At 35.8% G+C, this 25,838-nt stretch overlaps 1 protein-coding gene across 10 annotated transcripts in view; it reads left to right on the top strand.

Annotated features, from left to right (window-relative positions):
- The window catches only part of NFIB (nuclear factor I B), a 241,171-nt gene that overhangs the window by 11,536 nt on the left and 203,797 nt on the right, over positions 1–25,838 (top strand). Inside the window, exon 1 of one of the 10 annotated variants that reach the window (XM_066257270.1) lies at positions 9,868–9,886. The exons of the other annotated variants lie outside the window; for them this stretch is intronic. The gene's annotated coding sequence lies outside the window, so the exon portion shown is untranslated. Of the gene's footprint in view, positions 1–9,867; positions 9,887–25,838 lie in introns of those variants that run through there. 10 annotated transcript variants of the gene reach the window in all.

Here is a 25,838-nt window from a genome sequence, read left to right as displayed (position 1 = left end):
TCTCAAGAGGCTGTAACTGTTGTCATGAATTTAACAGATTAGAGTTTAAACTAAGTCAGCCTAACTGATTTTTGGACTGTACTTTGCACTCTTATTAAACATGTTTTGGAGTGCTAAAGAGAGTCCAGGAACCTCCTGGCTCTCATGAAAGAGGAGTTTCCTTTAGCCTCGTGGCGCTATTGAAACTGTGATCCACTCTTAGATGGCAGCTTTTGTTGTTTTATTGTTAAATGTTATGATAATTAAAGTGCATTTTGAAGTTGTGAAAAATATGACTTGTTTACAAGGGAAGTTGTAACCATCATTGTTTTTGAAATAGAATCCTTCCTGGTTGTCACATACCATTAGCAAGGAAATAAATGCTAGGAATTATTTTCCTCCTTCAGTCTCTGACTTTTAGAATCCTTTTGGGTAACAATTACTTCTTTATGAAAAGCTTAAGTAGGTAATTGTTTGCAAGTTGACAGCATATTTTAACGTTTTAATAAATTTCACTTCATTTGCAGGTATTTCCCATTATGGGGAAAACGAACCTTCCCTAATTTGTTAAAATGAGGCTGCTCTGTAGGATGATTTGGTGTGCTGGCATTGTGAAATGCTCAGAGCATGAATTCTGTAAGCCTGTTTGGTTAGGGGAACACTGTTAAGTTTTCCCATCTAGCATCCTGTCCTGGACTGAACTCACGAACTCTGGTGCTCATTTGTTTGCATTCTGGCTTTACACACAGTTCACCAGATAAAGAAGGGCTCTTATTGGCCTGTCTTATGCCGAGGCTTAATGAGACCTTTGCGGGGAACGTATATTATAAGATAAGATACTTAGCAATTTTCTCACTGATAAGAAGAAAACACAGTCTGAGGGGCCAGAAGTTTGCTCTCTATGCCATGATATCCCTGCCCTAAGATAGCATGGCCAGACAACTCAGGAGTTAAACTCTGAGGCCCCACGTGCCAGCTGGGGAAAGCTTGGCATCTGTGCTCTGATATGGCAAACTAAGCCCTTGCATTGCTATTAATATGATCTCACTTTTTGGGGGTGGAGGGTAGAGGCTGATGGTTTTCAAATATTTAAAAAAATATAGTGACCCACTTTCTGGGGGCAGCAAAGGTTGGTAAAATATCCTGATTGTCAGCGTTAGGCATCCCTCCATACTTATAGCCTCTCCCTCTATACACAGCCCTATACAGTTTGTAATAAAAAAAATATTCATCTAGGTAATGTTTTTGAATTTGCAGATTTAGTCCACTGTGCCTCTCGTGTAGTAAAATAATTCCATATGTAAAAGAACTGAAACGATGCCCATTATTCAGGAATGGTGGTCATTTGGGGGAACTGTGAATTGCAGTGACAGGAGGTGACAGTTGGGGCTCTCAAAAGTTGGCTTGCTGACAGTGCGGTGTGTGCATGGGGGAAAGAGGTGGACAGCAGCCATTCAGGGAGGCCACCTAGCACCATTGCTGTAGTTCTTTCGCTTCTGTTTTCTAACATGGCACATGGGAAATATTATCTACAGATAGATGCAATATAAATTTGGTAGGATTTTTTTATTTACTTATTTTTCCCCAAATTTTGAATTTAGGCGGAAACTGCCCAAAGGAAATTTAAATGTTTTAATCCTCCATTAACTTTTCCCTTTTAAACTTAGCACTGTGATTTGAAACAACAATGAAAAATATCTAGTTTAAGAAAGTCTTAAGCCAAGATATCTGATTTAGGAAAATATTTTTCCTCATAAACTTTGATTATACTCAATTGGATAAACAAACTTTGACCAAGGGGCTTAAAAAACTCTTTTATAGCACTCTTAATGTTTCCCACCTCTGCCAACTCGTCAGAATTTAAGCACCTGCTGAGGGGGGAACCAATAGGAGGCTGCGTCAGGATTCTCTGGGATTCTTAACGTTGAGATAAATACATTTTCACTTCTGTCATCCCAGTGGCTTACATGATAACTAACTTTAAAATCAAAGGGATAAATTTTGCTTTGTGTGAAGCTTAAGATTTGCAGAGTGGAAATAGCGTTAAGTTCCCATTAAAATAGGTAATTCTTCAATATCTAAAAATTATGGGTGAAGGGAAGTGTGATGATTTCTTGCTCTGAAACTAGCTTTTGAGGGGGAAGTTTCTCCTCACAGAGAGTGTGACAAAGAATAGCCTTTGCTAGTTTGAAGTTGATGAAAGTCGAACTCGGGACACTTGAGGAGTTTTTCAGTGTGTGTGCTGTGGCAGAGCAAATGATTAGCCAACAAAATGTTCAAAGCAAAGTTTTCTAACTTTTTTTTTCCTCCATCCCTGCGGAGGAGGAATAATTTTAGAAATCTCAAGGACTGGTGGTTATGTGATCGGAAACTGGAGTTATTATAGCAGCATGCCTCAGTGCCAAGCATAGCAAGAGGGGAGCTTCCTCTTCATCATGCTCACTTTTCTGTGGCAACGTGGTATGTCATCTCATTTTAAAGTACATTCTTGGGTCCTTGAACTCTAATTATGTGATGTGGTTAATTTAACTGAATTCAGTTGTTAGGATTTGGCATAGAGAACAGATCATCACACTGCAGAGAACTTGTGAAAACCAAGTGTGTGTAGTAAGGAGTGAGTCTGTGGGATTAGCTTGTATTAGACTGAACATTACAGGATATGAAGCTAATGGGACTTGAATGGTTGGGCTTTTGGTTGTTATATTATTCAGAAAATTGGAAGAAATGGCTACCAATTAACCAATGAGGTAGAAAGACCTTGAGGCTGAATTGAAGGCCACATTTAAAAATCCTAAAAATTTACATTAAGCCATGTTCTGAAATGGGAATGCAAACTATTCTTGTGCATAAATGTATTGTTTGTAATAAAACACTTAGATACACATATTCTTTCTGTTTATGATGATAGTTTAAACAGGACTGCATTGATGAATCACAGACAAGTTAAAGAACTCTCAATAAGGACTATATAATTGAAAATATGGGGTGATGGATGGAGTAATTTTACTAGCTGAGAGTTGCCTGGAGGTTGTATATTTTCAGAATTTTAAGGCAGATCGGAACATGTAGTAAGTTATAGATGAAACACAAATCAATTGAAAGTGGGACCTGTTTAAGCAAATGCAAAAATAAGGTCAGAATTGCCTTTAAAAATATTATTTAATCCAATATGTGCTGTTGTAAAATACTGGTTAGCTTCAAAAAAGAAAATTCAATAAATAGTATTGAATTGAATTTTAAAATACATATATCTCTACAGCTGTCTAAACTACACAAAAGCATTTAACAAGGATCAGTTACTACTGTGACACAAATTTATATTCTGATGTTGAATGAAGCTAAAAATGTCTTTTCAAAACTTGGTTTTTCAAAATTCACATTGAAAAAATACACGGACAAATGTATTGCTGTTAACAGAGAATGGTATAGTTTAGGGCAAGGATCGCAAGCCCAGATATTAAGAAAGTTATTTGAAATAGGGTGTATTCTGTACTTCATGTGGGTAGGGGATTACATTTATGTCTATGTTTATAATAACACGAATATGTCAGTATGAAGTCTGTACCCCTCTATCAGTGAATTCTAAAGTGTGAAAAATGTTCCTGCTTAGGACAACTTGTATTTTGTTATTCTGACATCTGCAGTTTCTGGATGGATTACCTTAAATTTGCTATGCTATGTTAAAAGCCTTGTTTTATGAGGTCGGTCTCAGCTTCTGGCCTTGGTGTCAGGAACCCTGCTACGTGATGCAACTTGCCTTGTTAGGTTTAATTGACCAAAGCTGATGTGTTAAAACAATTCATTTGTGCTGTAACTTATGCCCTGGCTAAGTTGCTACCTGAATCCTTTGACCTTGACTTGTCTGGGTCATGAAATGGCTGCAAGCTGTTTGACCTTTCTATTGTGTAGTAATGTCACTGTTTCCTCTTATTCTTTTATAGTAATAGCTGACAAAAAGCCCCAGCTCTGACTTTATACCCCAGTGGATTCAGGGCATCCCTCTGCAGTAGCTACCTCTTCTGTTTGACATGGTGTAGCTGCAGAAGTGACTTTTTTTTTGTTCGCTGACTGTGATGGGGACAAATTTGCAGCCCTCCTTGCTTTAGGAGGTGAGGGACAGCATTCTGGCATTGGGAGGCATTCAGACTTCTTCTGCTCAGATGTTTAGTTTCCGTGTTTTATGATGGTGCACATCACAATTTCCTTTACCCACTCTTCTGAGGTCAACTTTTCAGCTTTTTATATTTATGGCTTCCTTAATAATTACTTTTCAACATTTTCAGCTGTTACAATAAAAATATTTTATTGTTATTATATAGGGTAAAAGTGGTAAATTTAGTGATGCTTTTGGTTACCAACGTGTAAGTCCTAAAATGACTGACTTTTAAACTTCACCCTGTAAATCTTTGTCTATTGCGAAAAGGTGTATATGCATCATGTAGTACAAAAGCAACTTAAAGAAGTGAAGAGTAGTGCAACTTTATGTATTTTATCTTACAACTTATAATTTTAGGGGGAGCCTCGTCTTTGTAACTCAAAAAACTACATTTTATGACATAGTAGTGAGCCACCAGTAAATTTGAAGCTCTATTTCTGTGGGGATTTTTTTGCCAGTATGAGAAATTAAATATTTATTTTAATGAATATAAATTTTTTTTCTATTCTCTGAAGATCTCATATGCAAAAATGGAGAATTTTATCTGTTCTCTTTTGAAGCAGTGAAATAATTTTATTTTTAAAATATTGGAAATGGCTTCTAAAATGTTAAAACAGATATTTTTATCCTACCAAATTTTTCTTTGCCAAATATGACATTATAGTTCATGATTTTTCCTATATTTGCCAAATTAAATATTTAAAATCCAAGCTGTTACGTTTTATTTTTAAATTATTAGAGGAAAGAAGGAAGTTTAAGTTAGAATGTGCATTTCCTTAGTGGTGTGTCACATACTGTTTGTGCATGTGTGTGGATACACTGACAGATGAGGGACAATGTGGTGCGGGCTCCAGAACCTTGGAAAAAAGCACTAGATTTTTCTATTCCCATTTAAAAATATCTGAAATAGCAGATGGTAGGGTGTTTCTTTTCTTTTTCTTTTTTCTTTTCTTTCCCTCCTCCTCCTCCTCCTCCTCCTCCTCCTCCTCCTCCTCCTCCTCCTCCTCCTCCTTTTTCTTCTTCTTCTTCTTCTTCTTCTTCTTCTTCTTCTTCTTCTTCTTCTTCTTCTTCTTCTTCTTCTTCTTCTTCTTCTTCTTCTCCCTCCTCCTCCTCCTCCTCCTCCTCCTCTTCCTCCTCCTCTTCCTCCTCTTCCTCCTCCTCCTCATTCTCCTCTCTTCCTCCTTCTCCTCCTTCTTCCTCTTCCTCTCTCTCTTTCTCTCTTTGTTTTCTTTTTTTTCAGTTGTATTAAACTGATTTTTCCACAGAAATGTTCACAAGATCAAGGAATTTTAAGTGCTTTTCAGCATTAATTATACTAATAATTCAGCATCCTACAGGTCTCAGGGGAAAGAGTGAGTGTAGTGCACTGAATCTGATTTTAGTCAGTAGCCTCAGTTTCTCTCTCCTTTCCATTGACTGGAAAATATTGCTCTTGCCTTTTCTATTCACTAGTGTCCTCAGTGGTAGAGCCAACACCAAGTTGGGTTTGGATGTGGTTAGTGGGCTAATGGATCATGTTCTGTGATACTGGAACAGCAACCAGCCCCTAAGGATTTAAAAAATGTCTATGACTTCTTTGAGAAGTCTGCCCAAGTTCTTCCACTGAAAAAATTTGAAATGGATCACCACTGTTGAGTTAAAGAGGTTAAGTTCCTAGACCATGGGTAATTGTTGGGTGCATGCATCCATGCATTACAGAGAGTTGAAGAGGAGAGGTGAAGTTAGAGAAACAGAGAGAGGTAGGGCTTAGATCTTGTAGGAATTAAGAAGGATGGTTCATTCATAGGGGGAATAAATAACATGCAATTTAAAATATTCTCTTACCGTCTGAATTTTGGATTGCTTTAGGAGTTGAGCAGATCTCTTTTCTGCCTTTTTAGTTTTTGTAGAGCATAAGAAATAATGCACAAATCTGTCCTTTTGATTTCTAGTCTTGGTTCTGCCTTTTATCAGCTTTGTGGCTTTGATCGAGTCACTTAAGTTTCCTGTGTTTTCATTTTCCATTTTATAAAATAGGATTAAAATGCCATCACAGAGCAGTTTTAGGATTACATGAAATAATTAATGTAAGTAAAAGCAACAATGTTAATAATAGCCATTATTATTCTCTATAAAGGAACATAACATAAAGTAGACTTCCAGAGAAACTACCCAGTAGTGAAGAGGAGTCATTGGGCACTACAGCCAGAGGTCACCAGTTAGTTCTTATGAGTTTCAGGTGAAAAGATATTCCAAAGAGAAAATCAAAGTCCTGATCACAGTAATGTGTACAGATATTTGTTAGTAAATCCAAGGAGTGTAGGCACATGAGGTTAGCTAGTTATATATAGTTTTAAATCTATTTCAGTTGGAATGATTGTACAAGTTTTAGCAAGGCTTTATGTCAGAATTACCAGAGAATTAATTTCTTGATCACTCTTGGAGTATTCGAAAGGAAAGAATAAAATAATTTTGTTAGTGATTCTCTGAGTAATTAACTTTTATGTCAAAGTGTGTCCTAGCAAGTAATTCATTGCAATTCTATATAATTCATTGTACTTCAGTAAAAGCATAAGACTTTTATTTACAAAAAAATTAAATTGCAAGGATTTGGGAGAGCCACACTTATGTTTTAGATTTAGCTGGACGGAGTGATGATGATGTGGCCAGAGTGGATTGTTCTTAAAGAGAGCAAGCTGCTGGTTTTGAGATCTAAGTCTGAAAGTGTCTTATTTAAAAATGACCTCTAGTTGGGTCAAAACTTAAGATGTTTAATTAGTTACATGAATTGTTTTGATTTAATTCTCATTTAACTCTTCTCCTTTAGGTCAGTCTTTCCCATTCATCCTTTTTATGATGTGAAGAAAATTAAATGATCTTTAGAGGAAAAAAGTTGATATTTCTTACTTAAAATGATTTTATTTACTAAGAACAACTGGAAGCAAAATGAGAAGTGGTTAAAACATTCACTTTTTCTTTCCAAACTAGATTTGGGGTTATTGTTTGACTTCATTGGCTCTGGTTGGTTGAATCCATGTGGTCATGAAGTTACCTTGTCCGTCAGATCATTGGGGAACTAGTCATGATGCTTGCTTGTTGTTCAGGGCCAGTAGGTTGCTACCTGTCCTCACTTTGCACAGCAGGTCAGGGAAGGGGACATATTAGCCCATATCCACAGTCCCTACTAGGGAAATACTTTAAATCACATGACACACTGTATAGTGCATAATCCAAAATAAATCATGTTCTTTTATGAAGCATTTTATAATAATACCAAGGGATTCTAGCCAGGAGTTAATATGAAAAGTTAACTCACTGTTTGTTCATCAGTTAAAGGGTAACTAGAGTGTACAAAAAGCCAAATCAGAACATTGATTAGTTTGTTTAGATTCTGGTACATAATTTTTAATAATTTGTGTGTGTCATGCCTTTTCTTTTTGAGAACATACTGGGCGTTTAGTTGGTGTTTATGTTCATAGGATACACAAAAATTAAAAAGCATGTATTTTCGTACGTGATACAAAGGGCATCTGAAAGTGTTAAAGATAAATAAAATCTATTGCTGTTGATGGCAGAAGGATTTGGTATTTTGTCTTCCTAATATGTTGGAAAAACCTTGATTACACTTATGATTTAAAGTTGGTGTTGACCTAAAATGGGAATGCCTACATGGTTCTTAAACATTGGTTGTCTTTCATAGCCTCCTGGAGATGCTAGCATATTTCTTTAAATTTCCTGATGGTGAAGCATTAATATTTTTGGATAAGACTTACAGTTATCATGTAACAATATCTGTTCAGACTCCAAATAAGGGAAAATCTGCTTATAGTAATATGAGGATCACTGGTCTTACAATAATTAAATAGACTTGTTATACTACATTAATCCCTTTTGGAACATTTGGAATGACTTCTTAGTACTAACAAACACAGCATTAGGGTCTACAATTAATCTGCTTTTTTATCCAACATTTGTATAATATAAAACATGTGTATAGAGAAATATATTTCAGGTTTAAGATGAGTTCATAGGAGGACCAAATGAAATTATGTTGGACTATTAAGCAATATGTATATGATTCCAAGTACTGATAAAATATGAAATTAATTTTGAGCTAGCATAGGTAGATACGTTGTTTTCAGTAAGTTTTTGTTTTTTGGTGAATATCATGCTTGGGCTTGTCAGAATTACTTCTCCCCTGAGATCCAAGTTTTGTTCATGACCCACCAGATATATGCAATATGAAGTGGAAAGACTTTTTTTCAATCTACTATCCAGGAGGCTGTGTTAACAATTTGTGAGATTGTGTTTCTTGGTACCTGCCATTTTTATTAATCCTAGAGAAAATTAAGTAGACCCGATTTTAAAGTCTGGTGTAGTTTTGTTTTGCGTTTCATAGAAGTGGCTTAGGTTAATGTCAGACTATACATTCACTAATCAAACAGCATATAACAGATTTGTTGAAGGAACTTCTGCATTAGGATAGTGTTTACATTTTCTGTTGTGGAAGCCCCATGAGGCATAATTTTCTCCTCCATGTGGGGCCTTTATTGTGGTTGATGTGAATTCAACCTTAGGTGTTCCAGTTACAGGGAAAATATTTCGTGAAGGATGAAGTATTAGTCCAATTTTAGGATAGATTGCATGCGTATGTACAGAGTACTATGGAAATGCTGAGATTATTGAGTGGTTTGCATCCATTTTAGACCATGTGCCTGGGACCAGCTAATACATTGTCAGGGAAAAACATGATGTAGCAACAATATTAGATCATGCAAATGAGACTACTGAATAGTAATAGTTATGGGCAATATTTTGGAAAACACTGATTAGTGACAGTTTTATTACAGCAAATGTATGTATCAAGTCCCCAGATTTCATTGTAATGCACTGAAAACAGATGTCAAAGTGTCCCAAACAGAATTTCATGCTTAATCTACATATTGCATGGAAAGTACAAACAAACCATTTAGAATTCTGTTATTTAATCCTTTTAAAAGGAATGAAAATATACAATTTAGATTTACTTCATTCTTTCTTTTAATTTCCGTTTTTGTTTTCTAGGGGCTGATGATAAATTATTTTTTTGTTTGCTATTTTCTTAAGATGCATATGGGAGAAGATGTGTCTGCATATGGACATGGTTTTACTTAATATACTTTGAACTGTAAGTTTCTGAACATAAGGTCTTCACATTAAAAAAAGAAAGAAGAAAAATTAGGCTCTAAATTATTTAGTGACCCGGTAATGGAATTACCATCTTCAGTTCCTTTGTTTACTGATGTAGAGTTTCACTTTATGCCACATAGTGATTTAAACAGCATGCTGAAGAGGAAGAGAAGAAAATCGGTCATCTTTCTACTGTTTGCGAGTACCTGGGAGACTTTGAGCCTCTCAGTGACTCAGTTTCTTTATCTGTCAACTAAGAGAATTGGCTTGAGGACTTCCATCCCTCTTGGCTCTGGCATTTTAGGAATTTGGCTTCTGGTTACCTTGGCAGAGGGACGATGCCCTTAATATTAAGCAATATTTAATGAAGCTTTAGGATACTGTTATTACATATGGGATTTTAATGCATTTATTTATTAAAGAAAAATAGAAAATGTGTAACTTGACTCTTGAGTAACACTCTCATGTTGCTCAATTCAAAGTCCAATAGTCAGATCATTCGGTTCAATCTAGATAAAAAGCTTTCTTTTTTAAGAAAGAGGTCTTTCACTCTTATAATTTTAGAGCTGGAAGAATCTCTAGAGACCTTCTCACTTTGCAGCTGTGGGTACTGAGACTAAGAGAGGCCCAAAGACACTGTGGTTACTTGTGTTAGTTTTATTGCTACGTGGGCATAAATAAGCATAAATAATGAGAAAGTTATTTTGTGAACATAGTAATAAGCAATTTTTTTTTTTCTTTTCATTTTTCTGAAGCTGGAAACAGGGAGAGACAGTCAGACAGACTCCCGCATGCGCCCGACCGGGATCCACCCGGCACGCCCACCAGGGGGCGACGCTCTGCCCACCAGGGGGCGATGCTCTGCCCATCCTGGGCGTCGCCATGTTGCGACCCTCCTGGGTGTCGCCATGTTGCGACCAGAGCCACTCTAGCGCCTGGGGCAGAGGCCACAGAGCCATCCCCAGCGCCCGGGCCATCTTTGCTCCAATGGAGCCTTGGCTGCGGGAGGGGAAGAGAGAGACAGAGAGGAAGGCGCGGCGGAGGGGTGGAGAAGCAAATGGGCGCTTCTCCTATGTGCCCTGGCCGGGAATCAAACCTGGGTCCTCCGCACGCTAGGCCGACGCTCTACCGCTGAGCCAACCGGCCAGGGCCGTAATAAGCAATTTTTAAAAGAATAAAAAGGAAAATCATGATGAAAAGCCTATATTCTCATTTGCGATCTATTGAGATGAGTTGACTCAAGAGTCCAGTTTCTTCTTCTGTACCTTTTTATAGGATGTATTCTTTTGAAGTCGATGTGCAGCCATGGTGTTCATAGAAACTATGCCTTTCTCTTCTTCAGTGGATGGAAAATACTATTTAAATATGGTCAATTACTATGGAGTGATGGTGGTTTGGAAACAGAAAGGATCCATTGAAAATGTCCTGCCAGATTTCCAGTAACATTGTAGGTCATGTTTGAGATCAATTTGTAAGACAAACTATTTTTTGAACATTAGGTATTGGAAGAAAGGATGGAACCAGTTATGAGGAGTTGGCTTAAGTTCTGCTTCCTGGATTTCTACATTTTTCAGATTAGTTTAATAATTACTATTTTGCTATTTTCCTTTGCATTGTCTACGTCTCTCATCTTAGTTTTAAAAAATTGCTTTTTTAAAGTTTGAAACAAACATCCACATTTAAAAACATCTTATTTTATTTAAGAGATGTTTTTAAAATTTTAAGAATTTTTCTTAGCTAAATTTTTAGCAAACAAAACATATTTAATTCACAAGGAAATTCAAATTCCAAAAGGAAAGTTTAAATGAATCCTTTTGCTAAGGTCAGAATTATTTTATAACATTTACCTGTGAATTATGTTTTATCAGTGTCCTGCAGTGTGCTCGTGTATATCAAGGCATAACTGAATACAGCAGAGATGAAAGCTAAAGTAAAGCTATTAGCAGTATTAGAAAAAGTTTAATATCAGTTATTTTTAGTAGTTAATTTCTAGCTTGATAGTTTATGTTTGGGAAACTTTGAAAGCATGTAAAAAGATACAATTGTAGATGGGAAAATAGATGAATAAAAGATGGGTGTTGTGCAAGTGCATAACATCAAAATCAATGGAAATATTACAGGGGTGCTCTATTTAATAGGTAATACGTATTTTTTGAATGAATGAGTATAAATTACTTAAACTGAATAGAGAACACTAGGAACAAATCAGATGAGTGTTACTAAGATAATACAAGGGAAGCTCCTCAAACTGGGAAAATCTGGTTTTTGCTGAGACTTGTTTTGTATTCTTTTGTCTCTCCATTGTTAAAAGAGAATGTCATTCCCACCTCATATGTACCTGTACTTGAAATTTTAAGAATGAGTAGAATATGACTATATGAAGTATAATACCCATATTAGCAATAGAGCTTATTCTGGATTCAAGCTCCAGGTTCAGATATTTGTTTACTTACTATTCACTCTGTGTCTTCTAGGATTCAGTTTTCTGAGCTCTGGAGTGGGCGCTGACTGTGCTTGGCAGTTGTGAGGGTGAAATGAGAAAGTGCTTTTTGAGTTGCTTAACACTGTACTTGTCATATTGTAGGTTCTCTGTAAGATGTTTGCAATTATTGATAAGAATTTTAATCAGCAATCTGTACTGTGTCTGCACATTGTAGGTAATAGTACTTAACTGTTCATTGAATGCTCACCACCCATGCTGAGGATTCTGGAAGATTAAGTTAGGGACAAAACTCTGCCAAAAGTGGGAAGAAAAATATTAATATAGCCAAAAATAAAATACAGCATCGTAGTTGCTTTGTAATGTCTCAAATCAATCCTTGAAGAAATAAGTGGTGTGGAAGAACAGCAAATCATAATGCTCACTTCAGTGTTTCTGGTTGACTTAAAGAAATAGCCTTTCCTAGGAATGTAAAGACATGCTGGATTCCTATATAACTTTTTTCTTAGAATGTAGTATATTTTACAACTATTCATTTTTATAAGGTCTTTTATTTGGGTTATAAAGAAGTTCCAGACATAAACATAATCAGAAACAAAAGAGAACATACCCAATATCTGTTGCTAGCAGGGGATACTTGAGGCAATAGTATTTATGCAGGAAACCAAGACTTTAAAATCCAAACCTTTTCATGAACTTCAATAGTGATATATATTTTTTCTCCTTTATGTCTCCAATAGCACTGAATTATAGTTCCCGCAAAAAGTTTGGAAGAAGTATCTCAGTATTTTCTGTAAGGTTATATTCTCTGAAGAACAGTTTTGACTGTTTAGTCTTGTTTATTAAAAATATGTTACACAATTTAAAAATTATTTTTATTGGTGATGTACTTTAAGTGCCTAAAAATTTTTGGTGTTGCCAGTTTTTTCTCAGTAGTCACTGAATAACAACAACCTTAGGTTTTACAAAATGTGTGTGTGTGTGTGTGTGTGTGTGTACACATATATATGGTATATCGATTCTTATGTGATTACTACTATGATTCTGTGTACATCATATAGTCAAGGAAGTAGATATATGAGTTTATTAAAATGTTTTTCAAGGATAAAATATAACACTTGGGAAAAAGGAAGAAAATCATTGAGAAGTACATTTATTGAATAGTAGTACCATGCCGAGTACCTTTAATATTTTAAGGAGTTAGGGAAAAAATTGTGAAAATACAGGTGACTTCTTCCAAAATAATTTACAAGTAGAAAACAGAGGACAATGGTAACTTGCAGTATATATTAGAATGAAAAATGCCAAAGATAATGGAACAAGTATACAACTAAGTCTCACCAACTGCTGTATATAGTTAGGTTTGCTGAACTCTCTGGGAGGACACCCTGAAGGACTGTTCTGGAAAAGTCACATAGAGGAGGTGAGTCTTAAAGCAGGTTTATCTCAGGGGTTATAGAACAAAACAAAAAATGAAACAGATAACCGAGAATTCACCTCTTATATAAACGAACTCTATTTGGCAATCAGATGCACTGTACTTCTAATTTGATCTGGTGTTGTTTAAAAATTTTTTTAGTAAAAGGAAGATCTAATGGGAAGCTTTAATCCAATAATGCTAAAATTCTCAATACTAAATGGCTTTGATTGGTTAATCTCTCTCTTTTAAAGTGTGGGTAGTAACATTGAATTCTAACATCTAAATTCTTATGTATATCTTAGCTCTTAGATTTTAGTGTAATGCTATATACATTGTTTAAAAATGTTTTATATTATTCTAGTGTTAGTATTGTTTATAGTTATAATCTTGAATTTGTTGTGTGTCATATATCTAATAATTTGTTTTAGATATTTTAGAATTGAGCCTATAATTCTATAGGCAGCTAAAAAAATCTGGATAACAGAATATTATGCAAAAATATTTAAAAAATATTCTGAATTCAGTTTACATCACTATTATTATTTTAAAAATCAAGTGTGGGTCCCAAACTCAATAGAAAAAGAGAATTGTTTCAGTGTGATAAGTTGTGTTTTATTGTTGGGCTAAAGTATCAGATCGGATGCAAATTTGTACTTTTGTTACAAAAAGCAGTGGACTGATACAGTCACATACCCAACAATAATATATATATATATATTTTTTTCTAATATATTTTGCTTTTTTAAAATATCTATTTCCTCATAATTAGAAAAATAATATAAAATGAAGACTGTGGTAATCCTTTGACTATCCCTATATTTTATAGCTCTTTTAAAGTAGCTCTCAACTTTAAAGCTTACCAGGCTTATCTCCTGAAGGTAGGATGGAATTTAGTGTGTGAAATTCTCAGTTCTTCTATGCTTTCCCGACTCCTCAGACAAATAAAAAGTGAATATATGTTCTTAGAGGGCAGTGATTTAGCTTTTCTGGTTTTTTTTATACTTCTCTTCCCCTTTCCCATAAGGGGATATACAGTGTTGATTGTATAGGTGACTATTGATTATGATGTGCCGTTATAGTAAGATTATGATCACTGAAGTTTAAAAGGAAATGTCTCAGTTTGCCATTTTATGATATTTCAAAGCCATTCTTCTATCTGTCTGCTAACAAGTTGCTCAGTCATTCAAATATTCACTGAGTATTTACCATGTATGTGGCACTGTGCTCAGCCCTGGAATTACAACATGTATAGAGAAGACAGACATTTTACTAACTTTACAGGAGGGAAAGACAATTTAAAAAGAATTATTTGATGTTTATTCTTTTTTGCCATTGCTGAAAAGCATTGCCATTAGATACTAAATATTTTGTGGAAAGAGTAATGGTAGTGATTGTACAAATATCATGTAAAAGAAATGACTTATGAAAACTTGCGACAGTTTCTGAGAAAATGGTGAGACCTGAGAATGGATTATTCTGATGAACAAATGTGATTTTTTTTCACTGTATGACAAAAATATTTTTGTAGGCTGTATATGGTAGTAATAAGCATGCTCTGTGGCATCTTGGAGCATGTAGCTTTTCTTGCAGGACCTTGGAAACAGGTCAGGATGTCTTTCTGAACTCTGGCCTTGCTCCTGACTGGAGCCATTGCACTGGGCTCTGAGCAGCAGTGACACCATGCCATTCAGAAGTGAGAAAATCAAGAACCATAGTGAAGCTTGGAGGAATAGTGAGTATCTGTTGTGAGGATGATTACAATGAATGGAACAAGTGAAAGAATAGAACATGGCATTGGGGATACACCCATTACTTTTTCCAACTTCTCAGAAGTCAGCAGATCTATTACAAGTTTTGCAACTAACATGTTAGTCTTAGGGGTGACTATCCCTGGAAGAAGTGACTAGGCGCTCAGGGAGAGGGATCTTGCTGGAAGGAGCCATGAAAACAGTGTCATACAGGAGTACTGAGTCCGAAACCTTTGTTTTAAAAACATCCTTTTTAGTTGTATGACTTTCAGTGAGTGTTTTAAAGTCTCTCATGCTCCTTTTCTTCTGTGTAAATGGAAATAATACCAATCTTAAAAGCTTTTTGTAGGACTAAATGAGTTAATGACTTGGAAAAGGCCTTACATAGTGACCTGATTCTCAATAGCTAATTTGAGTAAAGGTGGGTAAGATTTTCTGGGCCGTAGTCATTTGCCGCAATGCTTTTGATTATATAGTCATCCAGCTAACATTTAATGAGCACTTAACTATGTATCGGGTATTCTTTTGAGAGTTTTATTTGTGTATGACTTGTTTAATCTTCAATAACCATGTGAGGTAGATATTGTCCTTTCATAAATGAGAACTCCATGGTTGAGCTAGTTGAGTGACAGAGTCCAAATTTGTCTCTGGAGCTCTTTCTTAACCCTAATTCTAGATGGAAAAGTTACTCTATCCACATTAGGGTAGAAGGAACGAAAGAAAATGTTACACAGTGAGGGATAATCTCGGCATATTAAAAGGATCAGCTTATTTTAACTTAGTTACACATTTTAAAAAGGAGTGAAATAATCATATGTTTTATCTTTGATTTATAAGTAATTTCTTTCCATTTTGTTTCATTCTGATCTACAAAGTAAAGTTATAGTGATTTCCAAGTTAATCTTTTCTCCTGAACTAATCAGTCATTCTCATTTGTTGTTCCCTCCTATTCTATTGTGCTTTTGTATGAGACCCTGAAATTGGATGTGTTTATTGTGTAGACCACAAAGGATACATCGGGAAAATAAAACAGCCTTAAAGAGAGGATTAAGCAAGTCAAGGGCCATACATAGTAATCCAACTCTTCAACAATAAGCATCATGTTCTTTATGATTGATTTTTGGTAAAACCCCCTTATTTCACTCACATCATGCTAAATTAATGATTTTCCTTACAAGTCTTAGATTATTATTTCTTCATCTTTTCTTTTTATTTGTTAGAAAAGTTGGGATATTTTCTCAGGTTTATTGACATCTGCTTACACCTGAGTAAATAAATGTACTCTGGGTTCTTTATGGGAGGACAGTTTTTTGAAGAAAATAGATACATGAAAAAGGACATATATTTTTATTTCGCTAATAATTTCTTTGTTAAATTTTTCTAAATAGTCAGAACTAGTTTTGAATTTTGGGTGCTGGCTTTGTGGAGTATTGAAATCACAGGTTATGAAATTTGTAAATCATCCTAAGGCTTGCAGAATAGAAACTCCCCTCCTCCCTATCCCTTTATGTTTTACTCACATTTTGGTTGAGTGGATAGATTTCCTTCTTCTATGAGATAGTGAAAGTTAGTGAGGAAGATAATGTGATGAAAAGATCCAAAATGACTCCCCTTTCTCTTTAGAAACACAAGGATCCCTTTAATTACTGATTAATTTATATGGTAATAATAATTGGTAATAATAATAAAAGTAACAACATCATATTGAGAATGTCTTATATGCCTAATGTAATCATTACAGTTACCCAAAGAAGTAGGTATTATCATCATATAATGGTTAAAGAAATTGAACTTAAATATGTTGAATAAATCTCTAGAGATTGATCCCTTCTTACTCATAGTCCCAATTTCACTACTACATTTACTTATTATTTTTAAGTGAGAGGAGGGGAGATAGATAGACTCCCACAGGCACCTCTACCAGAATCCAGCAATCCCTGTCTGGGGCCAATGCTTGAATCATCCAGCTATCATCAGTGCCTGAGGCTGATGCTTGAACCAACCGAGCCACTGGCTATGAGAGGAGGAGAGAAAGAGATGGGAGAGAGAGAGGGGAAGCGAAGCAGATGATCGCTTCTCAAGTGTGTCCTGACCAGAGATCAAACCTGGGATGTCTGTCTGCATGCTGGGCTGACGCTCTATCCACTGAGCAAACCAGTCAGGGCCTACATCTTCATTGATAGCTTGTTTTTCAATCTTTTCTAAGTAAACAAATTTTTAAGGTGCTGTAAGTTACATTTTATAATATATGCTTGTGAAGCAGTGTTAAAAAGCTATCACCAAATCTCAATGTGGTTGTACCTAGAGGAAGAAATAATTATACGGCTTCTTTTTGCTGTCCAGTATAAATATTTCTTCTTTCTACCTGCCTGAATGTTCCTTGTCCCACAGACACTGCTGTTCTGACCCTCAGTGAAAAACAGTGACAGAACTTTCTCCAGTTTTCCTGGAAGCCAGCACAAACCAGTCAGATATATCAACTTTATATATTTGCCCCAAAACATGACCATAGATCCTTTTGTCTTTCTGTTCCTTCCATTTCCTTTCAAAGATGTTTTTATAAAAAGAACAGTAAAGGCTCAGGCTGGATTAACTAGAGTTCGTGCAGCCCTGCACACTATCAGGATTGCTCTTGCTCAGAATGAGGAGTCCATTGTCCTCTAAGACATTATGTTAAAGCCCTTAACTGTGAACTTTCAGTCAAGATGCTAGACTTGCCAGTTAGTTACACAGAAACTATTCTGTCCAGGCTGGAATGTGGCAGTTAAAACAGGGGAACTTTGATCCCCAAGATAAAGTGGGTTCAGACACTCGCTCACTGTTGCCATTTACCAGTTTTAATTTGTACAGTTTTTTCTCAATTTAGTCCGAATTCTTTAAACCTGTATCTAGTGACTGGTGGAAAGACATAAATCAGTGAGTATTTTGTTTAAAACTCTTTAACAACCAATACAGCTCATTTCCTAAGATCTCCCAGTCAAGAATTACAGTGATATTTAGTTGTGTCAGGTAGTTTTCTTTTAGACAGTGTGCCAGACTTTAATCTTTGGATATTGATGTCTTAAGATTCCTCTCTTGATATTTATGGGGTTATTTAGTTTTTTAACTATGATAGAATTGTTTTAGCTACCTCTGTGATAACAGTAACAATAATAACAACCATAACATCTGATATTTATTAAGCACTTACTATATGCCAGGCTTATTAAGTGCTTTAGATAGCATATCTCATTTAATCCTCATAAGCACGTGATACGGAAGCCATTGCTGCAGTTTCTAGGTTAATACAGCAGTGGGTAAGAGGAGCAGCAGGGATTTGAACTTGAATATTCAGGCTCTGGAGCCCTGCACAAGGAGCTCACCTGGTTGCCTGGTTGCCATTAATTCTGTGGTTCTGGGCAAGTTACTGCACCTTCAGGAACCTGTTTCCTGATCTGTTAAAAAAAAGGGGGGGCAGGGGAATGCTTTTGCATTCCTGATCAGCTTATTGAGAAGACCAAATAAGGAAATCACCTTAAAAAAGCAAAACTAGGTACAGTTTTGAGAAATATGCAAATATATGAGATTATTTGAATGGCATTAATACATTCTAAAGGTTATGTTTATGCCATTTTTATGAATAATTTCATAAAATAAATCATGTCACACATAAGTTGGACCTTGCAAAGTGGGCCACCACATATAGTATAACATTGTTATTTTCACATTTGTACTGTTGCTGATGGTATAAATCACGTGTGCTTTAGAGGAAAAGTCATTGAAAACAATACTGCACCGTATTCCAGAGCATCATGCATAAGCAATTTATTAAAAATTTATTGCCCTCTTAATGCCCTTTGGTACCACTTGGGTGGTGGTGGTGGTGAAGACCAGCAACTATCAAAAGAGAAAAAAGTAATAGTTCTGTCTTTAGACAGTAAAATGAAATAAATAGTTGAATAATTATTGAAATATGTTATCAGGATAAAACTTAAGCATTTAAAAATTATTCTCCAAATATGTAGCCTTAACCCAGCTTATACAGTAACAGAAGTTTTGATACGGAATCAGATTTTCTCAGTTCTTCTTTTCCCTCAAGTAGATACAGCTAGAAAATAGAATATTTTACATTTGGCTTTTTAAAATATAATAAGATTTTTAAAAAAAGTACAGATATTTGAATGTACAGTGCATATTTTATAGTCCTTGGAGTATTTATGAGTATAACTTTAGTAGTTTTATGTTTACGAAATTTATTTTCCTAAAAAGACAGGTGTGGGTGTTCGTGTGTGTGCATCTGAACGTGTGAAAATGCAGTTTAGGGATTACAGCAGTTTAGTCAAGGTCATAAGTGACCTGATGTGCCCTTGAGCATGCTGTTTATAATTGCTGTGGTTAGTTTTCCTTCTCACTGTTTTTACCTATAATGTCAAAACACAATTATATGGAGTTGGTATGTTCACTAATAGCAGTTTATCTCTGCATGGTTTATAGACAGAGTCAAAAGCCAGCAAGTATAATTACATCCATGTTTCTAACTTAGCAGTGAGCTAGAAAAGTGTGGTTGAAGTATGCTGTGGGTAGAGTGCAGCCAGTAGGAATTACAGGGTAAAGTCATTGCTTTGCATTCTTTTGGTTTTACAATAATTGTTACTTAAATTTTGTTTTCTGGATTTTACCACTGTCTGTTGTGTTTATATGACCACATAAAGAGTGGTTGAGTTACGTGTCTCCCCACTCTATTTTTCTTCCGCTTGCCTTCCTCTATAAATGTGTTCGTTCCCCTTTCACTTTCTTCTGACTCAGCAGACAGTACATTACAGTTAATAGTTTCTGAAGCAGCCTGATATTCATGCTCTGTGGAACCCATAAGACTTCTACTATTTGCATTATATGTTTAATTGGATAATTATGGGAACCATGTTGAACTGTTAACAACTGTCAAGCCTTTGATTAATCTTTTGAATGTTCATTGGCATGGTTCAAGTTAGCAACTACAATACAGATTTTTGTTTTATTTTCTTTGCTGTTCTTGTGATTACTTGTGAGGGTAAAAATTATTTTTCTGGAAAAATATGTGCACTTTTTTATTTTGATTTACCTTACATATTGTGCCAAAAGAAGTAATGCAGTGTATGGCTCATCATGAGTTGTTTTGCATATGAAATATTGCAGCTTAGTAATATTTGCCAGAAAAATAATAAGGAAGTCTTTTTATATTTTTAATAATCTCAATGATATAAAATAGAAAAGAGAATCTTTACTTTTGAAATAGTATCTATTTGAACCCATAGTTTGAAAGAGGTAATTGAAGAATATTTAGTATTGAATCATGGAACTAGACGTGACTTATGTAGAAAATCATTCTTTCACCTATGTGTGTTCACTTCATTTGGGTCTTGTATGATGTGAAATGAACATTGGAATTAGTATAGCAGTAATTCTATTCAAACATATGTAACTTTCAAGCACCTTCTAATGTTTGTCTGTTTTACTTTCAATTTATGTAAATATGCTTGTGGAACAATAAAATAAATAAAATATTTGCTTTTTCTTTAGTAATCTATAGCTATTTATGATATTTGGCCTAACAATGTACACTTTTGATTTTTTGAGTGCTTATATTTTGATATTGGATTGAAAAACAGGTCAGGTGCATAGTGGAAAAGTTAGAATGAGTAAATGAATATTTTCAAACAAATCTTAACAGTTTACATGCATGTCATAGAGACTTTCAGGGACTAGATTCTATATTTGACTGATCTTTCTATTTCTTAGATATGTTACAAATGCCTTTTAGAATGTTTACTGAGAAATATATGACTTTTTTTTCTCTGTCACACATTTCAAAGTAGGATGAGGGATAGCTCTGTATCCTGGAGATTTGGGCTTTTAAATATTATTTAGTTTACAAGTGACATGAAGTTTCTCAATGTAAAAGCTAAAATAAATATAGCTAAAATATAGCTGTCTATTCCTGCTCCTCCTTTGAGGGAAACCACTGCTATCAGTTGTGTCTGTACCCCTTCCCAGGCCTTCTTCTATGTCTCAGGAAATATTTTTTCTCTTTTGCTATTTATTGAGCAGAGTGTTTCATTGTTCACAAAAGAGACATCCTTCAAGGAATCATAGACACCTCCTGTGCACCCATCCTGAGCTGTCTTCTTGGCCCCAACTTTCCTAACACTGGTGTAGGGATGGGATTCTTTGTGAACTGTTTGCTACAAGAGGAGACTAGCCAATGAATTGCCTCATTCTTTGCTACAAGAGGAGACTAGCCAATGAATTGCCTCCTTCTTTGCTACAAGAGGAGACTAGCCAATGAATTGCCTCATTCCTTTAGGCAGAGTATAAACTGACTACTGAACACAGGAACTTTGATCTTGTGGGAAACATTGTTTCACGTCTAGTTTTAAAATAAATAAAATGGGGGCACAAGGGTGGAGAAGATTTAAGTATTAAAATTGATTACAGTAGGTCTTATTGAGGAGACATCTGAGTAAAGATTTGAAGGAGGCAGGAGAATATTGGAACTCTTAAGCACTTGAGTGTGTGTGTGTGTGTGTGTGGGCGCGCGCGCACATACAGGAATGTTTATTCACATATTCAACTATTTGTTACATTAACCCTATGAGGCAAGCTCTTTTATTAACTCCTGTTTATATGTGAGAAAACTGAGAAACAGAAAGGTATCTGTCCAGCATCACAAGATGAGTAAATGGTGGAATCTGTATTTGGACATAGACAGTTTTCTTAAACAGTTATTTAGATCAGCTCTTAAACTGATTCAGTGAAACTAATCCAGGATAGGACTAATCACTTTAGCAGACTTTCTACTAAATTAGGTATACGGGACTCAGATTGATTTCTCTTCCTGGGAAATAAAAATACTTGGTTCTACCTGTCATTTCCAAAGTGTTTCATGTTGAAGTACCATTTTGGATCAAGTTAATATGGTTGGCATAAGCACTTCAGCTGCCAGTAGAGCAATCCTACTGCTTATGTTGAAAGTGTATTTTAGGGCTTTAATCAAATGCACAAACAGTGTGGGGAGGGGAGGAATGTTTTAGGTGAGGAATATGCAAAAGGAATCTAAACACCATTCTTAGCTCTTGAATTTGCATTATTTTTATAAGACCATTGTTTACAGTTGGGAGCTTTATGGTAAGTGTACCTTCTATTGAGGTCAGGATGGCCTCTTCAGCCAGCTCATAATAGGCTAATGAACTGGAGAGGAAAAGAATGAAAGGAGTGTGTGGAAGGAGCAAATGCAGACTAGAAGCTGTACATGTGGTAGCCTATAAATATTCATCTAAGAAAATTTCTTAGGTGCAATGAGTTGTAGATGAGCAACTTATATTGGACTAAATTTACAGTTTGTTTGCTGAAGTAAGTTATTTTCATCTGCTCTGCCTCAAAGCTCTTTCCTTGGAGTGTCCTTGGATCTGCCTTCTCCATGGGGACAGTCTGATCCCTGTTCACCTCAGCTTTCCTTATTTGGGTTTTCTGTCAGCTCTCAATCTTCGCAATCGTGTCCTGGGTATAATGTTCTTGTGAGAGATAATGGGAAGTGGTGCAACTTTGAGAATATATTCACATTGAAAATAGGATTCCCAGTTTTCAGGTATGATATTTTTTTCATCATGGTGATCACTAGACATAATATTCTCCTGTTATCATAGAAGAAGCAGGGGCTCTGATAGGAAGTTCTGGCTGTTCTTGGTTCCATCATCAGTTACGGAGACTTAATCTTTAGTTTCACCACCTATAAAATGGTACTAGTATTAACAGTTACTCCAGAGGATAAATTTTGATAATGTGTGTAAAAGGGCTTTGTGAACTCTAAGTTTATTCTCTCTCCCTCTAACTTACCTTCTCCCTCCTCATCTCTCTCTTTCTCTCTTTGTCTCTCTGTACACACACATACACATATAGATCTGCATGTGTATGTAAATACAGTGACGTGCATATTTATTTTTCCCTGTCCTCTCCACTAAAATGAAAAATTTCCGAGAATATGAAATACTTTGCTTAATACATAGTACTTACAGTGTTTTTGTATTGAGCTTATTTTGGTTGTTAGCTTATCTTAATGTTTTACTGAAAATCTCCTAGAGTTAGTCAACACATTTTTCCCCCCTCTGTGTACCTACCTATAGTCCAGTGGTCGGCAAATTCATTAGTCAACAGAGCCAAATATCAAAAGTACGATTGAAATTTCTTTTGAGAGCCAGATTTTTTAAACTTACACTGTATAGGTAGGTACATTGTTATTAACTTAATTAGGGTACTCTTAAGCTGGCCTTTGCTAAACAACGTCCTCAGTCTGATTGAGCCTCATGTGGCTCACGAGCCGCGGTTTGCCGACCACTACAAGTCTATAAGCAGAGCAGATTTCTGATGAAAAATACAATGGACAAATGTACGTGGTTAGTTTCATGCCCTGACTGGCAATATTTTCTCTCAGTCCCAGTTTTTTACTTTCTTTAGAGAAAGTCACCACTTACAAATCATGCTGGGGTTAAAGGTCTACATAGTCCACTAAGCAGTTCGAACATTACACCTCAGACTTCTTCCAGGGAGGGTCCTGCTCCAACTCCTAGCTCACTTTTGTTTGTTTTGCTCACCAACACCCAAATCTAAAAGGTCTAGGCTGGGCTCACTCAGAGGCTCACACTTTTTTTTTCCCTCAGACACTGAGACAACCAGAGGGGATACACTGGTCTACCTTCCACACAGTGTTGTTGATTCCTACCTGTGTTTAAGACCATTGGTCTGTTCAGTTTTGAAGGTCCAAAGCAGGACTTGGACAGAACATATGTATCTTGTTAGCAATGTTATGACAAATAGCGGCAGCTGTATAAACTGATCTTTCTGTAGCTTCACACAGGGGACTCAATTAACAATGGACCACTGTCAGCATTTAATCTTTTTTACTTCTTGGTTCCTGTGAACTTTTCTGTTGGCCATCAGGATTATTCTTACCCACAAACAGAAGAAAATGTCGAATATTACATGTCAATTGAACTTTCCTTGGTTTTCTCTAGAGTGATTTGTTCCAATTCGAAGGATATGCTGGTCATCAGGATGGTTGTGACTGAATGTGGGGCTCACTTTGCTTGGAGTTGTTTCTGAATTTAGCACCAAAATTCATGGTCTTAAGAAGCTGACCTGTGAAGTTTAGAGTGAGGATGGTAAGACGCAAGGACATAGTTTCTCCGGGGAACAGCCATAGGAGACAGATACATCTTTGTAAGCACTTTGTCATGTAGAAGTCTACTTTTATGTATGCTAATTTAAAGACATGAGAAATACAGAAATTTCGAGTGACGTTTTCCATCTTTAGGTAAATTCTATCTTTGTTCTTTCTGTCAGAAAAAAATAGGGCAAACTGGATGTTCGAATACATTGAGGAAGTTGAAAAAGCAGCGTTATAGCCTTAGAATAACAATGAACAAAAGTTCAGGTTCCAGTTTAAATGTACTTGACATTTGAACCCCTTGTTTGAAGCCTTTGCTTTAGGTGTATCTGCAGAGGACATCTGAAATTCCTCTGGCTTCTAGTCTATGGCAAGTGAACAGGAATGGATGACAAAGGGATATAAAGGTAGAGCTCAAACAAGTTGTTGTTAATTCTTTCTTTCACCTAAGAGAACTAATGAAAAGCTTGAATTACTAAATTCAGACTAGACCATTGTCGCTACTTGCCAAACAGTACATGCTTGTGCATCTGTCTAATCCATATTTGAAAGCCACAAACAGAAGCACATAATTTGGCAAAACACCAAAAACATGCCCCGGCACACTTCTGGAGATTCTTCCAAATGACTTATTGATTAAAAAATTTGTGTGTGTGTGCGCGCACCCGCGCGAGTGCGCACGTCTACGCACTCATACTGCCTGGAGATGTTTAAAGTAAATGCTGCCAGCAGACCATGTGCATTACACTTGTTTTGGGGGTTTAGGGACTTTCCTTCAGATTTCCTAATTGCAGAAAGCAAAAAAAATAAAGCTGTTCATTGGGCAGTTACTTTCTCTTTTATTTTCAAGATAAGTACAGTCTTGTTACTTAAACTCCCCAAAATACAACATAAAAAGCAGTTCATCCTTTAGGAAGGTTACAATATCCTATTTGTTTTTTAAAATGTGTTTTGAGGGTATTTTTTCCCCCAGCTGTGTTACAAATAGTAACTCATTACAATAAAACATTCTTCATAGCACCATAAAGAAATTTCCTCAGCTGATAAATTATCCTTTCCTAACCTTTTTACAAAAATATTTTTCTTTGCTAGTTTTCTGTTTGATATGGAAAAGATGCACTTTTTTTTTTTTTTTTTTAAAAAGCCCGTATTCTGAATTCAATCCAGAATACTTGAAGATATTTAGAAGGTTAACTGCATGCATGAAATTATATTACCAACAATGTGGAAGACAAACAGTCCATAAGAAATCTTTGGTGTGGTCCACTTTGCCTTGTGTGAACACTATTTTTAAAAGTCAGGTGCTTATATATGTAGTATTTTATTTAAACATTCCAGCTTCCCTTACAAAGTAGTGATTATTACCCCTCCTTTAAAGATGAGGAGGCCAGAATGTGGATAAGCTACAGAAGGTCACACAGCTACGAGGTGGCAAAGGCAGGATGGACCCCAAGCCTCCCTGACTCTACAGATAAGACCTGTCAGCCTTCTCTGAGGAAAGTAAATATTACAAATCCGCCCTTCTCAGCCATTTATCTCCCCCCTATTCCTTTAAATCCAGGCCATACTGCTTTAACAATCATTGCATGTTGACTATGTTAACGTATTTCTGTATTAATGGGTTTAAATCATACTTTATGTTTGTAAATTACTTAGCACTTTTGTTTTTTGTTTATAGTGTCTTATTTAGTATTTTATCTCAATTAGATGAGATAGATATTGTTCCCACTTTATAGCTGAGAACCATTAAGTAATCAGTCCAACAGGTA

This window comes from Saccopteryx bilineata, chromosome 2 (genome assembly GCF_036850765.1).
Source record: "Saccopteryx bilineata isolate mSacBil1 chromosome 2, mSacBil1_pri_phased_curated, whole genome shotgun sequence".
NCBI lineage: Eukaryota > Metazoa > Chordata > Mammalia > Chiroptera > Emballonuridae > Saccopteryx > Saccopteryx bilineata.
This window is presented reverse-complemented; position numbering and strand designations above follow the sequence as displayed.